Source organism: Aythya ferina, assembly GCF_964211825.1.
Source record: "Aythya ferina genome assembly, chromosome: 8".
Taxonomy (NCBI): Eukaryota; Metazoa; Chordata; class Aves; order Anseriformes; family Anatidae; genus Aythya; species Aythya ferina.
The window spans coordinates 11,888,230-11,904,845 of record NC_140304.1 but is presented as its reverse complement, the minus strand read 5'-3'; the positions used below and the strand labels follow the sequence as shown (position 1 = coordinate 11,904,845).

General features: G+C 53.0%; 1 protein-coding gene across 1 annotated transcript in view; it reads left to right on the top strand.

Moving 5' to 3' along the window:
- The window catches only part of LOC311440495 (uncharacterized protein), a gene marked incomplete at its 5' end in the record, with an annotated part of 47,718 nt that extends 46,644 nt beyond the window's left edge, over positions 1-1,074 (top strand). The window contains 2 exons of the mRNA XM_084527496.1: positions 238-382; positions 686-1,074. The remainder of the gene's footprint in view (positions 1-237; positions 383-685) is intronic.
- Between the last annotated feature and the right edge of the window lie 15,542 nt (positions 1,075-16,616).

The following is a 16,616-nucleotide window of genomic DNA, read 5'->3' as shown; positions in this document are numbered from 1 at the left end:
TTTTAAGGTGCCTGGGGCCGTGGTCGCCTCCTGTCCTTACGAATCAGGTGGCTTCTCACTCCAACAGCTCTCTCCTCGCTCTGCAAAGCTTGTGCTCCCTCTTGCAGGTGACCAGAGGGTGCCTGGCTGGGAGATTGCAAGAGCCTCGTCTCCCTCTTCATCTCCCACACCAAACCGTGTGGGCAGTCAGATTCTCATGGATGTGACCCATCACCAGGGTTTTCTCTCTGTTTTCAGGCTGGCAGTGCTCTCTCTGAAGGCCTCCCCTTGTGTTTATTGTGAAGGAAAATGAATGCACGAGCGTTCTGGTGCGAGGAGAAGCAGAGCAGCAGCACTTGGGCACGGCTGTGACCTCGGGCAGGCAGCACTCGTGCGAGTGCAGGTACGGGGCCACACACTGCTGGCACCTTGCAATCCTTTTGCAACGTTACTTGGGCTTGCAAATCACGAGTGCTGTGCCGACAAGCAGCCTGCACCCTGGCTGCTGGGAAGGGGACGGAGACCTGGTGACACCCCAGCGCTGCCCCATGCAGCAGGGCCAGGTTTGGGGACCCCTTTGGGGTGAGGGGGATCGCATGGCTGTGCACTTCCCAGCCCCGCTGCGGCGTTAGCCCCAGGTGGGGCCGAGGAGAGGGAGCCAGGCTGAGCTTTGCTGCTGTGCCTAAGCCTCTCTCCTCACCAGCAGGGACCAGGCGAAATTCTCGCTGAGCTCCAAAGCCCTAATACCACCTTAGCCGGGATTATGAGAGGAGCCACCGCGGCATCACCTGAAATCCACCTCCCGGCGCCTCCCGTTTAAAACAATCAGCACATGTTTGCAGTGGGCTTTTTCTTTCATTATGCTCCAACGCTGCTATTTAATCAGCTCCTTCCTTCCTCTGTTTGTACAAGGCAGCGCAAACCCATATTAAAGGGGGGAAGGGAAGGCACGAGATAAAATAAAATCGCCTACCCAAGAAATGTCACTGCTGCAGTGTTATCCCCTCCCTGCCAACACGCGCTCGGGTTCTGGTGTCAATGGAAAGGTTGCCTCTGATTAATATTAATAAAGAATTAGAGCTGTGTTTGTCATGATCACCTCGTTTGGTATTGCTCTGTGTGGCAGGTGAAAGCAGAGGAAGGAAGGGAAGAGGTCTGCGTGGCATTCATTAATCATTTCATCAGGAAGGAGTTCAAAGCAGAGCCCTGCCTTAACGAGGGCTGCAGGCAGGGACGAGGCCGTGCTTATCCAGCCGTTCCTCCTCATGTCTGCGACCTGCCTGGTCAGCTGCTAAGGTGCTCTTTGGGATGGATCTAGGGCATTTCGGTGCCCAAATGTGGGCTGCCTTGGGCTTGGATAGTCCAAGGTGATGTATGAAAGACGGGTATAGGTCTGCCACTGCTATCTGTAGATCAGTTAAAAAATGACAGATGACTCCGGATCATTGAAGAACTTCTTTGGTTCCTCTTTGGCTCAAGAAACTTAAGAAACAGTGTTTAAGGAGCTGGGTTTTTAGCTCTTTCTCTGGCAGTAACCTTTCTTGTGCCTGCTGAGACAAAGGACTCCTCAGGGCTGGGACATCTGCTTGGTCTACAGGTGGCCAGGAGCTGGGAGATCCTAGTGAGACACAGGGCTCAGCAGGGGCTCCTGGAGTAAGCCCCAGGAAGGCGTTTTATCCCCAGAACGAGTGTGGTGGGCTCACAACGGAACTGAAAAGAGGTATTCAGTCTAAGAGGACTCCTTGACTTCCAAAAGATGGTTCTGCCCACCATAAAGTAGAACCCCTGATACCTTTTCTCCCTTGAGTAGGACTGATGGATGGACATGTGCTTAAACAGGTATTAAATGGTGGCCTGAATCCTATCTGCAGCACCTTTGCAGACCTTCTGTAGCAGACCAGAGGTGTCTCCAACACGTGGTGTGGTGGGGAACACGAGGATGAGTGTGGTAGGACTTCAGGTTGTCCACTTACGCAGATTGGTGTATTAAGAGCAAGTGACTCTGGCTGGGGACACCCCCTTGCTTTGGAATCACAGTACTCAAGCACATGTGGGCTGATGAGAAGGGTCTAACACGGGCAATCTATCTCTACTTTTAGTGGGATTTTGTTTCTTTAACGTGGAGAGCTTCCTGTTCGTCTTGGCTTGGTTATCTGGATGTGGCAGAACTGGTCTGTGTTTTCTTCTGTCCTGTATTTTTGGACACAAGGCAAGAAAGAGATGCACACGTACATATGGCAAAGACTTTGTAGTGAGAATTTCCAGCTCAACCTTCTTCTTGCTCCCTTTTCCTTCTTTTTGTTTGTGGATGCTATTTATTATTCAAATGTGGGACGAGTCGAGCCAAGTGGTGCATTGCTCTCATTAATTATTCTCTGGGATTAAGGAATCAGTTAAAACCATATCTCCCTTAATCCTGTTTTATTAATTTTATGTTCTTGGCAAAAAAGAAGGAAAACAACAACCCCCCACCCTCTTTACAAAGGGATCATGCAGCTTTCTGCTGGGAGCCCGAGAAGAGGAAGTCTCTGGTGTTCCATGGATGCTCTTTTTATTAATTTGATAAAATAAATTAGCACAGGATTAGCGCCTTCCTGCGTGGGCCTGCAGCATAGCTCAGCTGTGGTTACCACCTTCGGGGGAGGCATTAGGCATTGCTTTGGTTGTGCAGAGGTCAGAGGGAGAATGGCAGAAAGAAAGGGGAGTTTTTGGGGTTTCATCTGCACTGAGTGGCAGAGGTGCTCCAGCTGGTGCCTCGGGACCTTTGTGAACCTTCTGGCCGGAGACCGGGCTGCGAGGGCACAACGTGTGGCTGCAGTGCAGGTTTAGACCAGCAGTGCTGGGCTGGGTCTCTCAAGGCTTGCCCTGAGCAGCATGGTGTGGAAGCATCTTGTCCTACACCCAAAAGAAATTTCTTAGGTAGCTTTTGGGAAATCCACGCTATCATTACAATTAAACTGGCATTGGTAAGGCAATGCTCCGAGCTCTGACGTGGATGGTGGGAGACTGGTGAAATAGGTTGTATTAAAAAAATATAAAAATGTGATGTGGCTGATATGTTCTTGTCCTGCTCTAGCCTGGGAGCTGAAGATGTCTGTCCTCATGTCCTCACCCCCGCTGAGCTGGCTGCTGGGGACACATTGCTGCTTACTGTTTGATTAAGGAAGGCTTTCAAAGCAGAATTGTGCCTGGAATACTGCTAAGTGTTTGCTCCATGGAGAAAGGGTCTTATTTGCTGCTGCTGATGGTGGCTTAGAAACAAAACAGCTGGGCAGGGTCACAACAGAGGGAAGTTTGCCCTTCGGTGTAGGAGCAGAGCTCCAGTCCAGCTGCAGAATTACTGAGAAGAGCTGCACGGATTAACAGGTGTTGGCAGATAAATGTCCTTATGGCCTGTCAGCCGTGGGGTCGCTTCTGAAAGCTCTTCTGTCTTCTGAGGGTGTCTGACTCACAAAATCTCTTCTGGCCTTACCTGAGCTCACCTGAGCACCTTTGCTGCAGAACTGAAGGACACCCTAAAAGCCACTGCTGTTGTTTTGGAGGCTTTTTGTTACGGAAATTCCCATCATTTCACTTATCTGAAAGAGATAACTCTAAAAAAGATAGAGATTTTTGCAAAAGAACTTCATTCGGTGCTTAATCATAGAACAAAGCTGTGATCAGAGGCTGTCAGACCCTGCGACAATACAAATAACAGCAAGATCATCTTCAGGACTGTATTTGTCAAAGATCCCAAATCGAGGCATTTCTACTCCCTCTGTCTTTTCTTTTCCAGCTAGGGATTTCTTTTTCTCCTGCAAAGCATCTGCTGTGTCTTCTTGTTTGTGAAAACTCACTGGGTAGCAGGGAAGTTTATTTTTATAAAATTACCTGGGTCTGTTGGAGGAAAAGTCTGAAGCGAATGGCCTCATTTGTTTTATTCTGTCTAGGAACAACTTCCTAACAGCTGTGTTAGAAAGAGCCGGCTCTTTCTTCTGCTGCTGTTAGAGGAGCAGGCAGGGAGGGAGAGGACACCCCATTCCCAGGCACTGGGAACCCCCTGTGAACACAGCCTGTTGCCTTACATGTACTAGGGTACAAATAAGGTTCAGGCAGGATTTCATGGCTTGGTAAAAAGTTATGGGAAATCAGGGGGAAGCAGCAAGGTACCAGGCTGGCACCAGGCAAATCCTGATTTATCTCAACCTGAAGAGCCCCAGAGGTGGACAGGAGGTGGAGTGGGATGCACGGAGCTGGCTGGAGGTGAATGGTGCTCTGGGCCTAAGGAAATGTGGAAGGATCCTCCCAGTGGTGCCAAGGAAAATGGCAAATGATGCTGAGTAAGGCTTTATCCCACTCCTAAAATCCAGTGTTGGCTGGGAGGAGTTTTCTCAGTGGTGGTTGGGCAGAAAATCTCATCTGCACTGAAGCCTGGCCTGGTTGGGTTGGAGGGACCTTCCCTACATCAGGGTCATGCTGTGGCACAGCCAGAGCAGCCTTCCCCTCCTTGGGGACACAAACCAAAGAAGGGTGCAGGTGTGAACACCACTGGAGTTGGCTTCAGCAGTCATTCACTTTGAACAAAAGCTGAGGAAAAGCCAAACAGACATTAATAAAGCCTCCAAACAGCCTTCTGCTGGTGCCCCAGTGGTGCCTTGATCTCATTCCCAATCTTTTGGGTGAAAGAGCTCTTTTAAGTTAATTTGCATTGCGAAGCATGGCTAATGTTCTGGTGGAGGAAGCCTTGCGCGGCCGTGCGCAAGGCAAGCCAAAAAAACAAAGGCGTGTATTTCAGATTTGAGGTAGGAATTATATACACTTAGAGTCATGAACTCTGGGTAATAATTGAAAGGTCAGATTGATGAGAGCAGCCTCCGAGATACGATTTCTATGACAGCTTGATGGATGCCCCACTATCAAGGTGTGCTTTTAATCATAATCTCATTACTCCACTTCTTATGGTTCGACTCACCTAAACTCATGGGAGGAATCAGGGGCCACCTCTAAAATGTGAATCGGCTTTTATTTGGAGGAAGAACAGTTGAGGGGCCGGGAGAACAAAAAGGGAAGGAAGGAGCCAAAAAAGAAAAAAGAAAAGACCTTCATGGCTGGGGATGAGTCAAGAGTGGGCATGAGAGCAACACCTCAGTGCTGCAGAGCAGCTCTCTGCTGGCTGGAAATGGGACCAATAGAGATGGTCTGAATCGAAGAAGGAGACTTGAACCTCTCCCAGCATGACAATGGATCATCCCCGTGAGTCTTGCTGTGTTGGTGCCCCTCAGAGTCCGGACACGGAGCCTCCCAGGAGTGTCGCAGCTCTCTCAGGTACTTGAGGAGCGTCTTTTTGGGGAGAGAACCAGTGTTGGCAGTTGACATGCTCTGATTTAGCCATCCCAAATCTGTGCTGAAGCCTCCTGCTGGTGGCAAAATGCTTATGCACAGATGGAGAGCACCAGCTTCTAGCCTCGGAGCAGGCCAAAGCCTTTCTCTTGAGACCGTGGTGCACAGGAGCTGAGAAGATGGAGGCCCTGCAGACCCGCCTCATCCACTGGGCCCAACCATGGCGTGGCTGTGTGGAGACACTGTGGGCCTCATCGATGGCGATGGGCATGGCTTCTACCCCAAATCATTGACAACACCGTGTCTGGAGGGATGGGTGGCCTGGCAGTGGCTCCCAAAAACCGTCCTCGTGGGCTCCTCCATGGGCGCGGTGCCTAGGCCGGAGGATGCCGGGGTGGCACGGCGCGGCCGGTCCTGCAATTCATCCTCGCCTCCCTTGAACCTCCCGGAAGAGTTAGTATGGAAATTTCAACCTATTTTTAAGGGTTATTTTCACTCAAGTGAAATCTATCAAGGAAGGAGGGTTATTTTTACAGCGCGCAGCAACTGCCGGTTGCCATGGCAGCGGGCCGGGCGAAATGCAATAAAGCATCCCTCTGTTATCGTAAACACAAAGGGAACCACTGGCACCGAAAAGAAAGGCGATTGTCACCGGGGGAGGAAGGCAACACCGTGGTGTGCTCGCCAAGACCCAACCCAGTGACATCCCAGGAGATTTTGTGGGGTGCCCTGTGCCCACGCCGGGTCTGGGGGACCAAGAGGAGAGAGCCCCTCCGAGCTCCCCTCAGCGAGTGTTGAGGGCACTGGCATGTCAGCCTGAACTTTTTCCCTCTTCATTTGCAAAAACTTGGAAGAAGTTCTGAAAATGTGTCACCTAAAGAAAGGGGCAGGGCGGGGGGAACCTCTGTATTTATTTTGGCCTGACTTCCAGGACAAGGAGCAGCCACAGTTGGCTGTGGAGGCCCTTCTTCAAAGCACAGAGTGATGTTGCATGTGATTAGAGGGTTTCTCTTCTCCAGCTCTTCCAAATGTGTCTGTTTGTAAACGTAGGTGCCCTGTTTGATGGAAGCAGCTGCACACGTGTGTGACCGAACTGCCCCTGCTGCTGTCAGGCCAAGGAGAACCTCGGTGGGCATGGACAAGAGCAGCTCCCAGAGTGGGATCTCCCCCTTCACCTGTGCCTGTCCCTGTGCGTGAGCACTTGGGTCTTCCAGCAGCATCAGGGGACACCACTAGAAACTGCACCAGCCCCGTGAGGTATGTTTTTTGTTCCTGAAGTCTATCCTGATGTGCCTTTAGTGCTTCTCTTGTGGTTCTGTGGAGACCTCGCAGCTGCCCCTTGCCGTTCCTCCCTCCTGAGATGCAGGTTGTCCTAACATGGCACATCTTGGGTGTACACTCCAATAAAAATAAATGCTCAGGGGCACACATGGGAGCTACATGCCCCATCGCCACTGAATTCCAGGGGGGGGTGTGGGAAATGATTGAACTCTCACACCAACTGAAAGTCCCTCTCCTGTCTTATGGCAGAGACATCTCTTGGCACTGGTTGATGCAAGATCCTGCTGTAGGGTTTGCAGGACAATGGTTTTGGGAGACTTGTGGCCTGATTCTTCAGCGTCTCATGAACAGGGAAAAGAAAAAGACAAGGATTGCCGTGCGGCAGTGTGTGTATAAATAGATCCTGTGGAGGGTGAGGCCAGCAGGAGGGAAGGGATCGAGATGATTTCTATTGCCAAAGGAGCAGCCGTTGAAGCTGCTTGCCTTTGTGGCTGAACCCTGGGGTGGTAGGTTGGTGCTCCTCGTGCCCACTGCTCACTTATCTGGGCTAACAAAACCTTCTGCTTGCCATGGGAAGGGGGTTGCTCCAGTTTTTAAAAAGGTTAATGGCTTTTTTTGTTGGATAGTAAGGAAAAAAATATGGTAGTGCTCAGGTGGAGATGTATCTCATCTAAAAGGGTTTCTAATGATCGGGTTTTATGTTGAATTATTACAGGGTCAATAACCAGCACGTGTGGTGATCTGGGGGTCCTCTAAAAATGATCTGGACTAGGGACACTGCCACTGGCTTTGCTAGCACCACCCTTAGGGGTGCGGGACCCAGTGCCCTAAAGAGTCCAGGGGAACGCGTGTCCCATCCCATGGGGTCTCCTCCCTGCCTCACCACCACCCCTCTGCAGAGGTGGTTGCCATCACCTTGCTGTGATGGCTCCACTCTCAGGTCCCCACCTTTGTGCCCTTTGGTGCCCCCCAGCGTGGTGACAACCACTCCTTCCTACCTTGTGGTGACCCCCACCTGAAATACCACCTTGACCACGCGTGATCAAGCCGCAGGTCTCTAGGAGGCACTGAGCCAACCTCTTGCTGCAGGGGGGGCATTTTCACCAGGCTCTTCTCCAAAGCGAAGTCAAGGAGCACCTCCCTGGGGGTCTGGGGTCTGAGCCCTCGTGCTGACAGCGTGCCACAATGTTCTGGCAGAGTGCTGGGTGATCTCTTTGAGATTAAACTTAATTCACAGCTCCTTAACCTAAGGTTCCCGTTCATAAGTGTTTCATTATTGAGGGGTGAGTACCTGGCAGCTTCATTCTTTAATAGCATATATAGCATGTTACACTTTACAATGCATTAGCAATAAATGCTTAATGGAAGAGGCTATATCAAGCTGTTAGATAGAAAGCCTATTATAAAACGTGGGCTCCTGCTCAAACAATGCGTGCGTCTGTTTAACACCTGATGTTAACTCAGGAAGTGTGTTAGAAAGCACCGCTCCTTGGCACAGAGAAAATAAGGAGCACTTTATGTATTAAAGTGTCACCAAAATTTCCTCGCTTGTTTAAAACAATCTGGAGAAAACGTTGTCTTAAAAGGTAGCTGCCTGAGATGGGAGGGCTGGAGCAATCCGTCAGGAGCGGGGGCTGGGGGTGGCAGGTGATGCGCAGCAAGGCTGGGTCGTGCCCATCAGCGCAGCGTGGGGGGGAGCCCGTTTTAAGGCCAGACTTACCAAAATGTTTGTTGGGTCTCCAGACCCCTGGGCACCTTCTGTGGGGCTGTCCCAGCAGGCTTGGTCCAGCTGAACGCTGCAGCCCTCTGAAGATGCGGAGTCCTCCCCAGCCTGCTGCTGCAAACCTCACCCACCGAAACCTCCGGGCCTCTGCAAGGAGATTCCCCCATTTTTGACTAACCGAGACCTCAGGTTTGTGGGTTGATCTGTAATTTTTAGTTATTTTTATAATATTTAACACAAACCCAAGCAGTCATTGGTGGTGGGGTCTGGCTGCACCTGACCCAGGCCGAGCTACGTGCCCAACAGCCCAATCCACCAAAGAAGTCGGTGCTTCCTATTTGCAGCGCCCACCTTTGAGGCCACCAGGCTGGACCTCAGCAGCACAGACGAGAGAGCACGTGGTTTGTGCGTCTCACACTCACAACCTCCAAGTCCAGGTGGTGCCTGCTCCATCCTGCAAACCCCACGATGATTTTGGCATCAACGGAACCAGCCTGGGCTTCGTTGGCTTCCAAGCCAGGCGTGCTGTTATGCACCATGACTCTTCAGTCCTGGCCACGCTGTCTTCTTCCAGTGCTTTAGCAGTTAAATGGAAAATGGTGCTTGAGAAGATTAGAATTAAGTTATTAAAGCATCTGGACACTTTTAAGAGGATTGCTGAGCGTCGTAGTACTCAAGATTGACTTGAGAATTTGGGGTTGGATTTGCAGCTGGAAGAAATTCCTCATGTACTGTATACCTGCCCCCTGTGTATATGTTAGCATACTTGGCACAGATGTCTCTTTGTTTCCGTACAGGAAACTAATTGCCTTTCTTGTTTCAGGCTGAAGTTTTCCTGTGTCATTCTGTAAATAATGAGAGGCATTTCTCAAAGTTTGCCAGGCGCCTTTGTCTCCCCTGACGGCGCTTCAGCTGCTTGCCCTGCACGGGCAGAGCATCCCCCTTGCTGGAAAGCTGCTGCCACCTCGGCGAGGTCTGTGCAGGTGCTGAGGTTTGTCAGGGAGGCATCCTGCACAGCAGCGGGGAGAAGGAGCTTCCATATCAGTGACAATCTTTGCCTTGGAGCTCTGTCTCCAAGACACAGAGGCCGAGTTTTTGGTGCACACTCTCTCCTTGGCCACCAGACACATCCCCTGGGGTTTGAAGAACAGCAGAAGGTCAGGGCTCGTGACAGTCAGGAACAACACCGTGCCACGATGGGAATCTGTCTCTCTCCTCCTGGTACCAAATGATGGTTTGCTACAGACCTGTGGGAAAACAGAAATCCTCAGAGCCTTCCCAGGCAGGGAGCTGGAACAGACACGGAATAAAACAAGGATGAGAGAGCCTGGATCTAGCCTACGGCTGTGCCCGCTGCTTCCATTTGATGTGAAAGAGGAATTCAGGGCAGTAATGAGAGACCAGCTGCGGTCTGGTCACTGCTGCTGGCCTCGGTGCTCTCTCCTGTCCCCTTTGTCCCCATGCTCTGGCTGCCAAGGCTGGTGTGCAGGCAGGGCTGCTCACGTGTCCCATCCCAGCCGCAGGCAGCTCGGTGCTATTCCTGCTCCCTGCTCTTGTTAGCACCGCAGCTCCTTCCCACAGTGTCATTTGGGCTGCAGAGTAATGGAGGGGTTTGCAATCAGCACCGAAGAGGGCTCGTGGTGAGGGCAAGGCTTGGCTTTAGCCGGGTGAGGACCGCCTGAGAGGAAGCTCTCTGGGTGGCCAGGAGATGTGCTTGGACTTGGAAATCAAGGCTGAGCCTTCGCCGCCTGCCCTGGTGAGCCGGGCTGTGTCGGTGCTCCTAGGATGGCTCCCTGGGTGCACTGGGGGATGCTGAGCTGTGCCTCAGTTTCCCCTCTCAGTAAGCAGGAGGAGGAGCCCATGGAGCAGCTTGAAGGCACGTGGGGCTCTCCTGACAGCATCTGGGGTGTGTGGCATGCTGCGCTGCGGTGGCTGTTAGAGACTGAAGCTGGCAGGGAGGGCTGAGCATCCTGAGCCAGCTCGAGCCAGCAGCTCCGCACGGAGGATTTGGCCTGGACCTTTATTACCTGTCCCCCTTGTCACTTTTGGGTAAAAAAACCTCACTGACACGGGCAGGGGACGCGCCGTGGTGCTGCTAATTGCGGAGGGCTCGTGCTTTCGGCACCGCCGGCCTCCCTGAGCACTCAGCTGGTGCAGGCATCGTGTCTGATCTGTCACTGCTTGCTCTGACACAGGCCTGGCCCACGTCTGGGCGGTGATGAGCATTAATTGGGTCCCCCCTCCGCCTCGCACTGGCCGGGCAGCATCACCATGGCAAAGGCAGCGAGCGGCCGGGAGCTTTCGGATGGACACGGACCCATCAGGCACGGACCCAGAGGGCTGCAGCTGGCAGGATGAGCACAGGGGTGCTGTCAGAAGCATCGGGCTGCAGGTATCATCTCCAAAAGGGCTGGCACACGTGGCTAGAGATGCTTAAATACACTCCTGAAGCTGGATGCTGCAGCCACCACACCTGGCTGAGGTGGCTGCAAATGTTGTAGCTGGTGCTGGGGTAGCAGGACCGGGCACGATGCTGCTGCTCTGTGCATAGCACGGCATGCTGACCTGCTTGCAGCACCCCTTTCTCAGCTTCCCAGCTCCCTGGTGGCAGCACGTGATGCCTTTCTTGTGCTGGTGAGGGCTGCTGCTTGCTCCAGGTCAGCTGGCTGCGTGGCACCAAGAGCAGCACGGCCCCGTGACGGCGTGGCTGTAATTGCTGGGGGGCATTTTGCCTCTAGCTCCCCAGTTCTGCTGCGTTTCCATCACTAACACCTTCATCTGGGGCGTTTTACCCAATCTCTTGAGCTCAGGGACTTTGACAGCTATTTTTGGCTTTGAACGTGGTCATCAGGAAAGAGCATCAAGTGCACTGCTTGCTTTATCTGCCCGCGCGTTCTCCGTGGGATGGCACTGGGTTAATCTCTTTTAAAAGTGCAAATCTTGGCGCTTTCGGGGTCCCAGGAGCCCACCAACACCCTGCTGATGCATCTGTTCGGTTGAAAAATGTGCTTCCACTTGCTGAACCAGTGGAAATGGTGCTGGGCTGCCTGTCCTTAGGTGCAGCTGCCCGGGCTCAGCTCACCTCTTGTGTGAGCTCCCAAGGGAGCCAGACACCAAAAAGGGTGGCTGAGGCCCCTGCCTTCATCTCAGCTGTGATGGGGTGATAGCCAGGACAGGAAGAGTTTAGTAAAGAAACCCACTTTCTGCACAGCTCGAGCTCCAGCTGGGTCTCCCTGTTTGCTAGAAAGCACGGCCAGCTCCAAAACAAATCCGAAATATCGCAAATAGTTGCATCAGATGGGAAATCTAACAGCCCCGTGACCTTTCTGGGGTTAGGAGGGACTCGTCTTGCTCTTGACTGCCATAGCCGTGGTGCCAAGAGCATCCCGCAGCAGCCTGAAGGTCGGCGTTGCCCTTTTCTTGCCCTGGCAGCTCCCCTGGGCAGGGAGGGAAGTCTGCAGGCAGCTGCCTGCCCACCGCTCGCGCAGAGGCTGTGGCCGTGCTCAGGAGCAATTAGAAAGACTGACACGAGCTTAACGGAGCACCAGGAGGCATTTATCCAGCCGCTGGCAAGTGGAAGTCCTTAACAAGATCTGAAGGAGTTAGGGCTGATCTCAACTTCACTCGCTCACCCCCGGCGAAAAAGAAAAAAAAAAAAGAACACCTTGAAATTTAGGAAATTAATTGAAAGTAAAGTACAGCACTCAGGTTGTTATACGATGTATTTTACAAAAAGTGCTTGGTGCTGGCTTCCCAAAGGTCCTGCCCACATCAAGGGAGGCACAGGCTGGCAGAGGCAGCGATGTTGTCGTGCAGGGGACCCCAAAACCGTTCCCTTGCAGACGTCCTTTCTACCTCATTATACCTACTTCATGTTTTCCAAGCATTTTTGACCACATTAATGATTAAAGCAAACCAGGATTCTTATTGGCAGCACAAATCACTTTTTCAAGATGACACCAGCACTTACAGCCTTATTACTGTCATTAACAAGATTATTATTATGACTTTGCCGTGCTCCCCCATTCTAAAGACACCAATCCAAATACTCCAGCTTAAAGATACCCCAGCCTCGTTTTTCCTAACCCAAAAAGAGATCCCACCAGCACTTCTGGGTAACAGAAGAGCCTCTCAATGCCGATGTACACGGTGTATTTTGGGTTCTCCAGCCCACTTCCCAGGCCTGTGCTTGTCTTTGGGTGTCTCCGAGCTCAGCGGTGGCCTCTGGTCCTTTGCAGCCTTCGCTGGCTGGGTACGGTTGCTCCCTGGGGGGGTGACACTGGCATGGGGTGACACCTGGCCAGCCTCTGGAGCTGGAGGGGGTCCAGGGAACCGATCCCAGCGTCTGGGTGACGTTCCCAGCCCCGGAGCCTCCTCTCCCCGCAGCAAGCTTCGGGGCGCCGCCAGCCCCATCCATCTCGCAGGATGGCTTCTTGGCTGCCCCACAGCATGACATCGAGTGGCAAAGCAGGGAGCTGACGGGGTGTTTGTCACGGCCGGGCCCGTCCTCGGCAGCCGGGAGGTAGCAGGGCGATAGGATACACAGGAGAGGACACATTGTTCCTCGTCTTGGCCGTTACGGCGTTACAAATGACTACTCCGAGCTCAGTTCCAAAATGGTGTCGTGGCTTTCGCTGCTGTCATCAATTGCCATCAACACTGCATTTAGCTGACATAATTACTTATTGTTACAATCAGTGCCCATTAGGTTAAAGCTAAATTACAGTCTCAGTCCTTGGGAACTGCCTATTACATCCATATGAATACGCAAAGTTCATCACTCATGATTAACGTTGCTACAGTGAATACAAAAGGAATTAGTGAGGACCTGTCACTTATTGTAAAGTGCTGCCAGATTATGGTATCAGAAATGATGTGTCAACTGTTAAAACTTAATAATCCGTGCTGGAGCGCTGTATCTGATTATAACACCGATCAAAGGAGAGGCCTGATTGGCACCGGGAAGCCCAGGCCGGGTGGCGATGGGACCGATAACCTACATGGGTCAGGAGTCCTGCGCCGCGCGTCGGAGCTGCTCGTTTGGGGTCAGGACCCTGCTGGGGCACGTGGCCGGGAAGGGGACACGTGGCCGTGGTGCCTGGGCACGTGGCTGAGCCAGGAGGCTGGGTACGGCTCCGGCTAAGGGTGGAAATCCCTCTGCTGCAGCCCCCGCTTCTGGCAGCGATGGGAACAGATCTCCGCACTCCTCATCGCCCAGGGAGGGCTCCTCGTTCACTTGGGTTTCACTGGGCTCGTTTTAACAGGGGAAAAATGCTGCATGCAGTGGTGTGTGTGTATAAACGTGGGCATGACCTTAGAAAAAGCCCTACCTTTTTGTTTTGGCGTTGCTGAAGGGGACCATCTGATTTTTCTTTTCGAAAAGACTTCTGTTTCAAAAGTTTTTTTTTTTTTGCATTTGTCTTCCACATTCTCAAGGCTGAAGAAAATGCTTTGCCTGACCTCAACTGCCATAATGCCGCTTCTTCTTTCCTTTAATATTTTTTCCTAAAAGCTTCCTACATCAAACACTTGGGAGAAGGAGCTGTGCCACTCAGACTGAAGCACACGGGCTGGAGGAATTCGGGTGCGTGCAGATCTGCACCTAGCTCCTGCTGCAAGTGGGGACTGAGCCACGGGACAGCGAGACCCCTCCAGGTACACGGCTGGAGCCACGATGCAGGGACGTGCTCCAGGGCGGGCAGGCGCTTCTGCAGGCCCTCCCCAAAGTCAGCGTGGCTGTTCCTCGCAGACCTGCATTTTCCTTTGTGGCTCCTGGCTGCAGATGTTTGCTGGTGGTCACGGCTTGATGCGCCGCTGAAAGCTGCCTGCCTCCTCCTAGCACGCTTACACCCGCCCGTCACCAGTTGGGGTTTCCTGACAGCGTTTTGCCTCTCCGCCAGAGAGTATTTAAAGCTCACGAGGGCCTCTGGTCAAAGGCTTCTGGAAACTTTGCATGATTCCTGGCAGGCGTTTTGCCTTCTGCTGTTGCTGTCACGATGACAGAGCTCCTGTGGACAACAGAGGCGTGCTTGTCCTTCTGACACGGGGTGGTTCTCGGTAACGGGAGTGAGATTCGTGGCTCCATGCTGTGCCAGAGCTGAGATTGCCCACGTGTACCCCCAGGAAGTTTAACCTTGGAGCCGGGGAAGGGCTCACTGCCCTGTAGTCCCCAAATCCTCGCAGGATGTTTTAGAAGGGAGCTGCAGCACTTGCTGCTCAGCGATCGATGCTGGGGGAAAAAGCAGCTGTGATTCCCTGCGAGCTTCTCCAGCACAGCGAGTTACCTCCTGCTCCTCTTAACTCCTCCATGCAACTCCAGCACTGGGTTTGGTCTCCCAGAGGTTCATCTCTGGTCCTTTCAGCAGGAATCTCCCTCACACCCTCTCTACTGAAATGGGATGCGACACAACCACCTGCTCTGGCACAGACCTAGGGCCAGTGCCCATCACACCCGTGTGCACCAAAACCATCAAGAGCTGGGCTCAGACGTCTCTGCCAGGAGCTGCACACCCATGGCAAAGCCACACAGGCCACAAACAGCAAAGCTAAAAAATTGTAGCAGGACTGAAGGCTTCAGATAAGCTTTATGTAGCTCCACCACTCCAGGACCTTCCTCTTGCTTAGGGTTTTTTCACCTTCAGCTGCCTAACCGTGATGGCAAGAGCTGGATTTCTTTCTTTCCCGCTGCAGCTCCAGCAAAGCAAATCTAACTAAACTAAAAACACTTGTTTGGGCTAAACTGCAAATGTTTTCTTCAAACATCTTTGGTGTGAACTTGCAAACAAGCTTTCCCAGGTCCAGCTCTGTTCTGGTTCAGCTGGTATATTTGATCTCTGGAAAAAATATTACAGCATTTACTTACTGTAGGCAACCAAAACTCTCTTTGGAGGACCTGAAACGCAATCTGTCACTTTCATTTCAAATCATTTGAAACGTCTCTATAATTTTAACCATAAAATGGAAGGAGTGACTGGCTAGTCACTGTTCCTCTGTAAAGCATTCAGATGAAACTTTGCATTTTTTTCCCTCGAACTTTTCCCGTTCGTTGGCTCGTTTGGAAGCCGGCAATTCCCCAGGATGAAGTTGCGCAGAGTTGGCTGTTGCTGAATTTGCATTTCTCCCAGAAGAGAGACGAAGACAGAGGGAAAAACGTCGCCGTGCTGCATCGCCAGGCGCCGCGTCCCCCGGAGGGCCCGCCCGGCCTCACCTCCTCCACCCGCCGGCGTCCTCGGCGGCGATTCCCCCCCGTCCCTGCTCGGACGCAGGATTGCAGCTCCGGCTCCTCTTCCCTGCGCATCATCAACATGTTGTTTCCAGGGTCATAAATTTGCACGGTGATGAGACACAACCAGATGTTAGGATACGTGAAGCGACTGGCGAAGCAGCCTGCCTGGCGCAGCCCCCGCCGCTGGAGTCCGCCGCCCGCTAATGAGAAGCAGGTCTGGAGCCTCGAGCTGGGCCAGGACAGACGGAGAGCATCCCCAGGAGCTGCCACCTCGACCCCCGGCCTGCTCCTGCTGCCCGGGGAGCACCTCGGGGCTCTTCGGTGGCTCTTGGCTTCTGGCAGCCATCTGGAAAGCTGCTTTGGCCCGGCGCAGGGAGGGACGCGCGAGGCCGTGGTCTTCCTTGCTAGCAAGGAAGCCGCGTGGTGCTTTGTCGTGTCAAAACGCTTCTGAGACGTGGGTTTGGGATGGCGTGTGTGGCTGAACGGGTCGGGTTTTCATGGAGAGACCCATGGGGAGGTCGTAGCTCAGGATGCTGATCCTGTATCCGCTGCTGGGAACCTGTGTTGGTGTGAAATACTCGTTTCTGTCTAACTTCGGCCCCCATGACCTGAGATGCCCATGTCCCCTGGGTGGGAAAGGGCTGGGGAGGGTGGCACTGCCAGGGCATCCTGCAGGGAACACGCTGTGGTCCTCGGGACAGCCGCAGCTTTTGGCCAGCACATAGCAGATGCTGCCCCAGCGATCCAGGCCCTCGTGGTGTTTTGGGGTACGCACTAAATGTCTGGGGACGCACGCCCTGATGACAGTCCCTGGGCACAGCCCTCCTGTGAGCGCTTTCTCATCGTGGTCTCCTCCTTCCACCACTGTCTTGGGGGTCCCTGGGGGTCCCTGCTGTCCCTGGGATGAGGCTGAGCCCTGCGTGGGGCTGGCACGGCTCCCTTGTAGCATCAGGGCAGCCCTTGCAGCACAGGGTGAGTTTCAGTCGATTAAGATAATCCCACGTGGAGGTGAGGCCTTAGTGCCACTTCTGTGTCCCTTTGTCCTTCCCTGGACCAAGCAGGCGGTGGTGGCACCTCCTCCTCCACCTC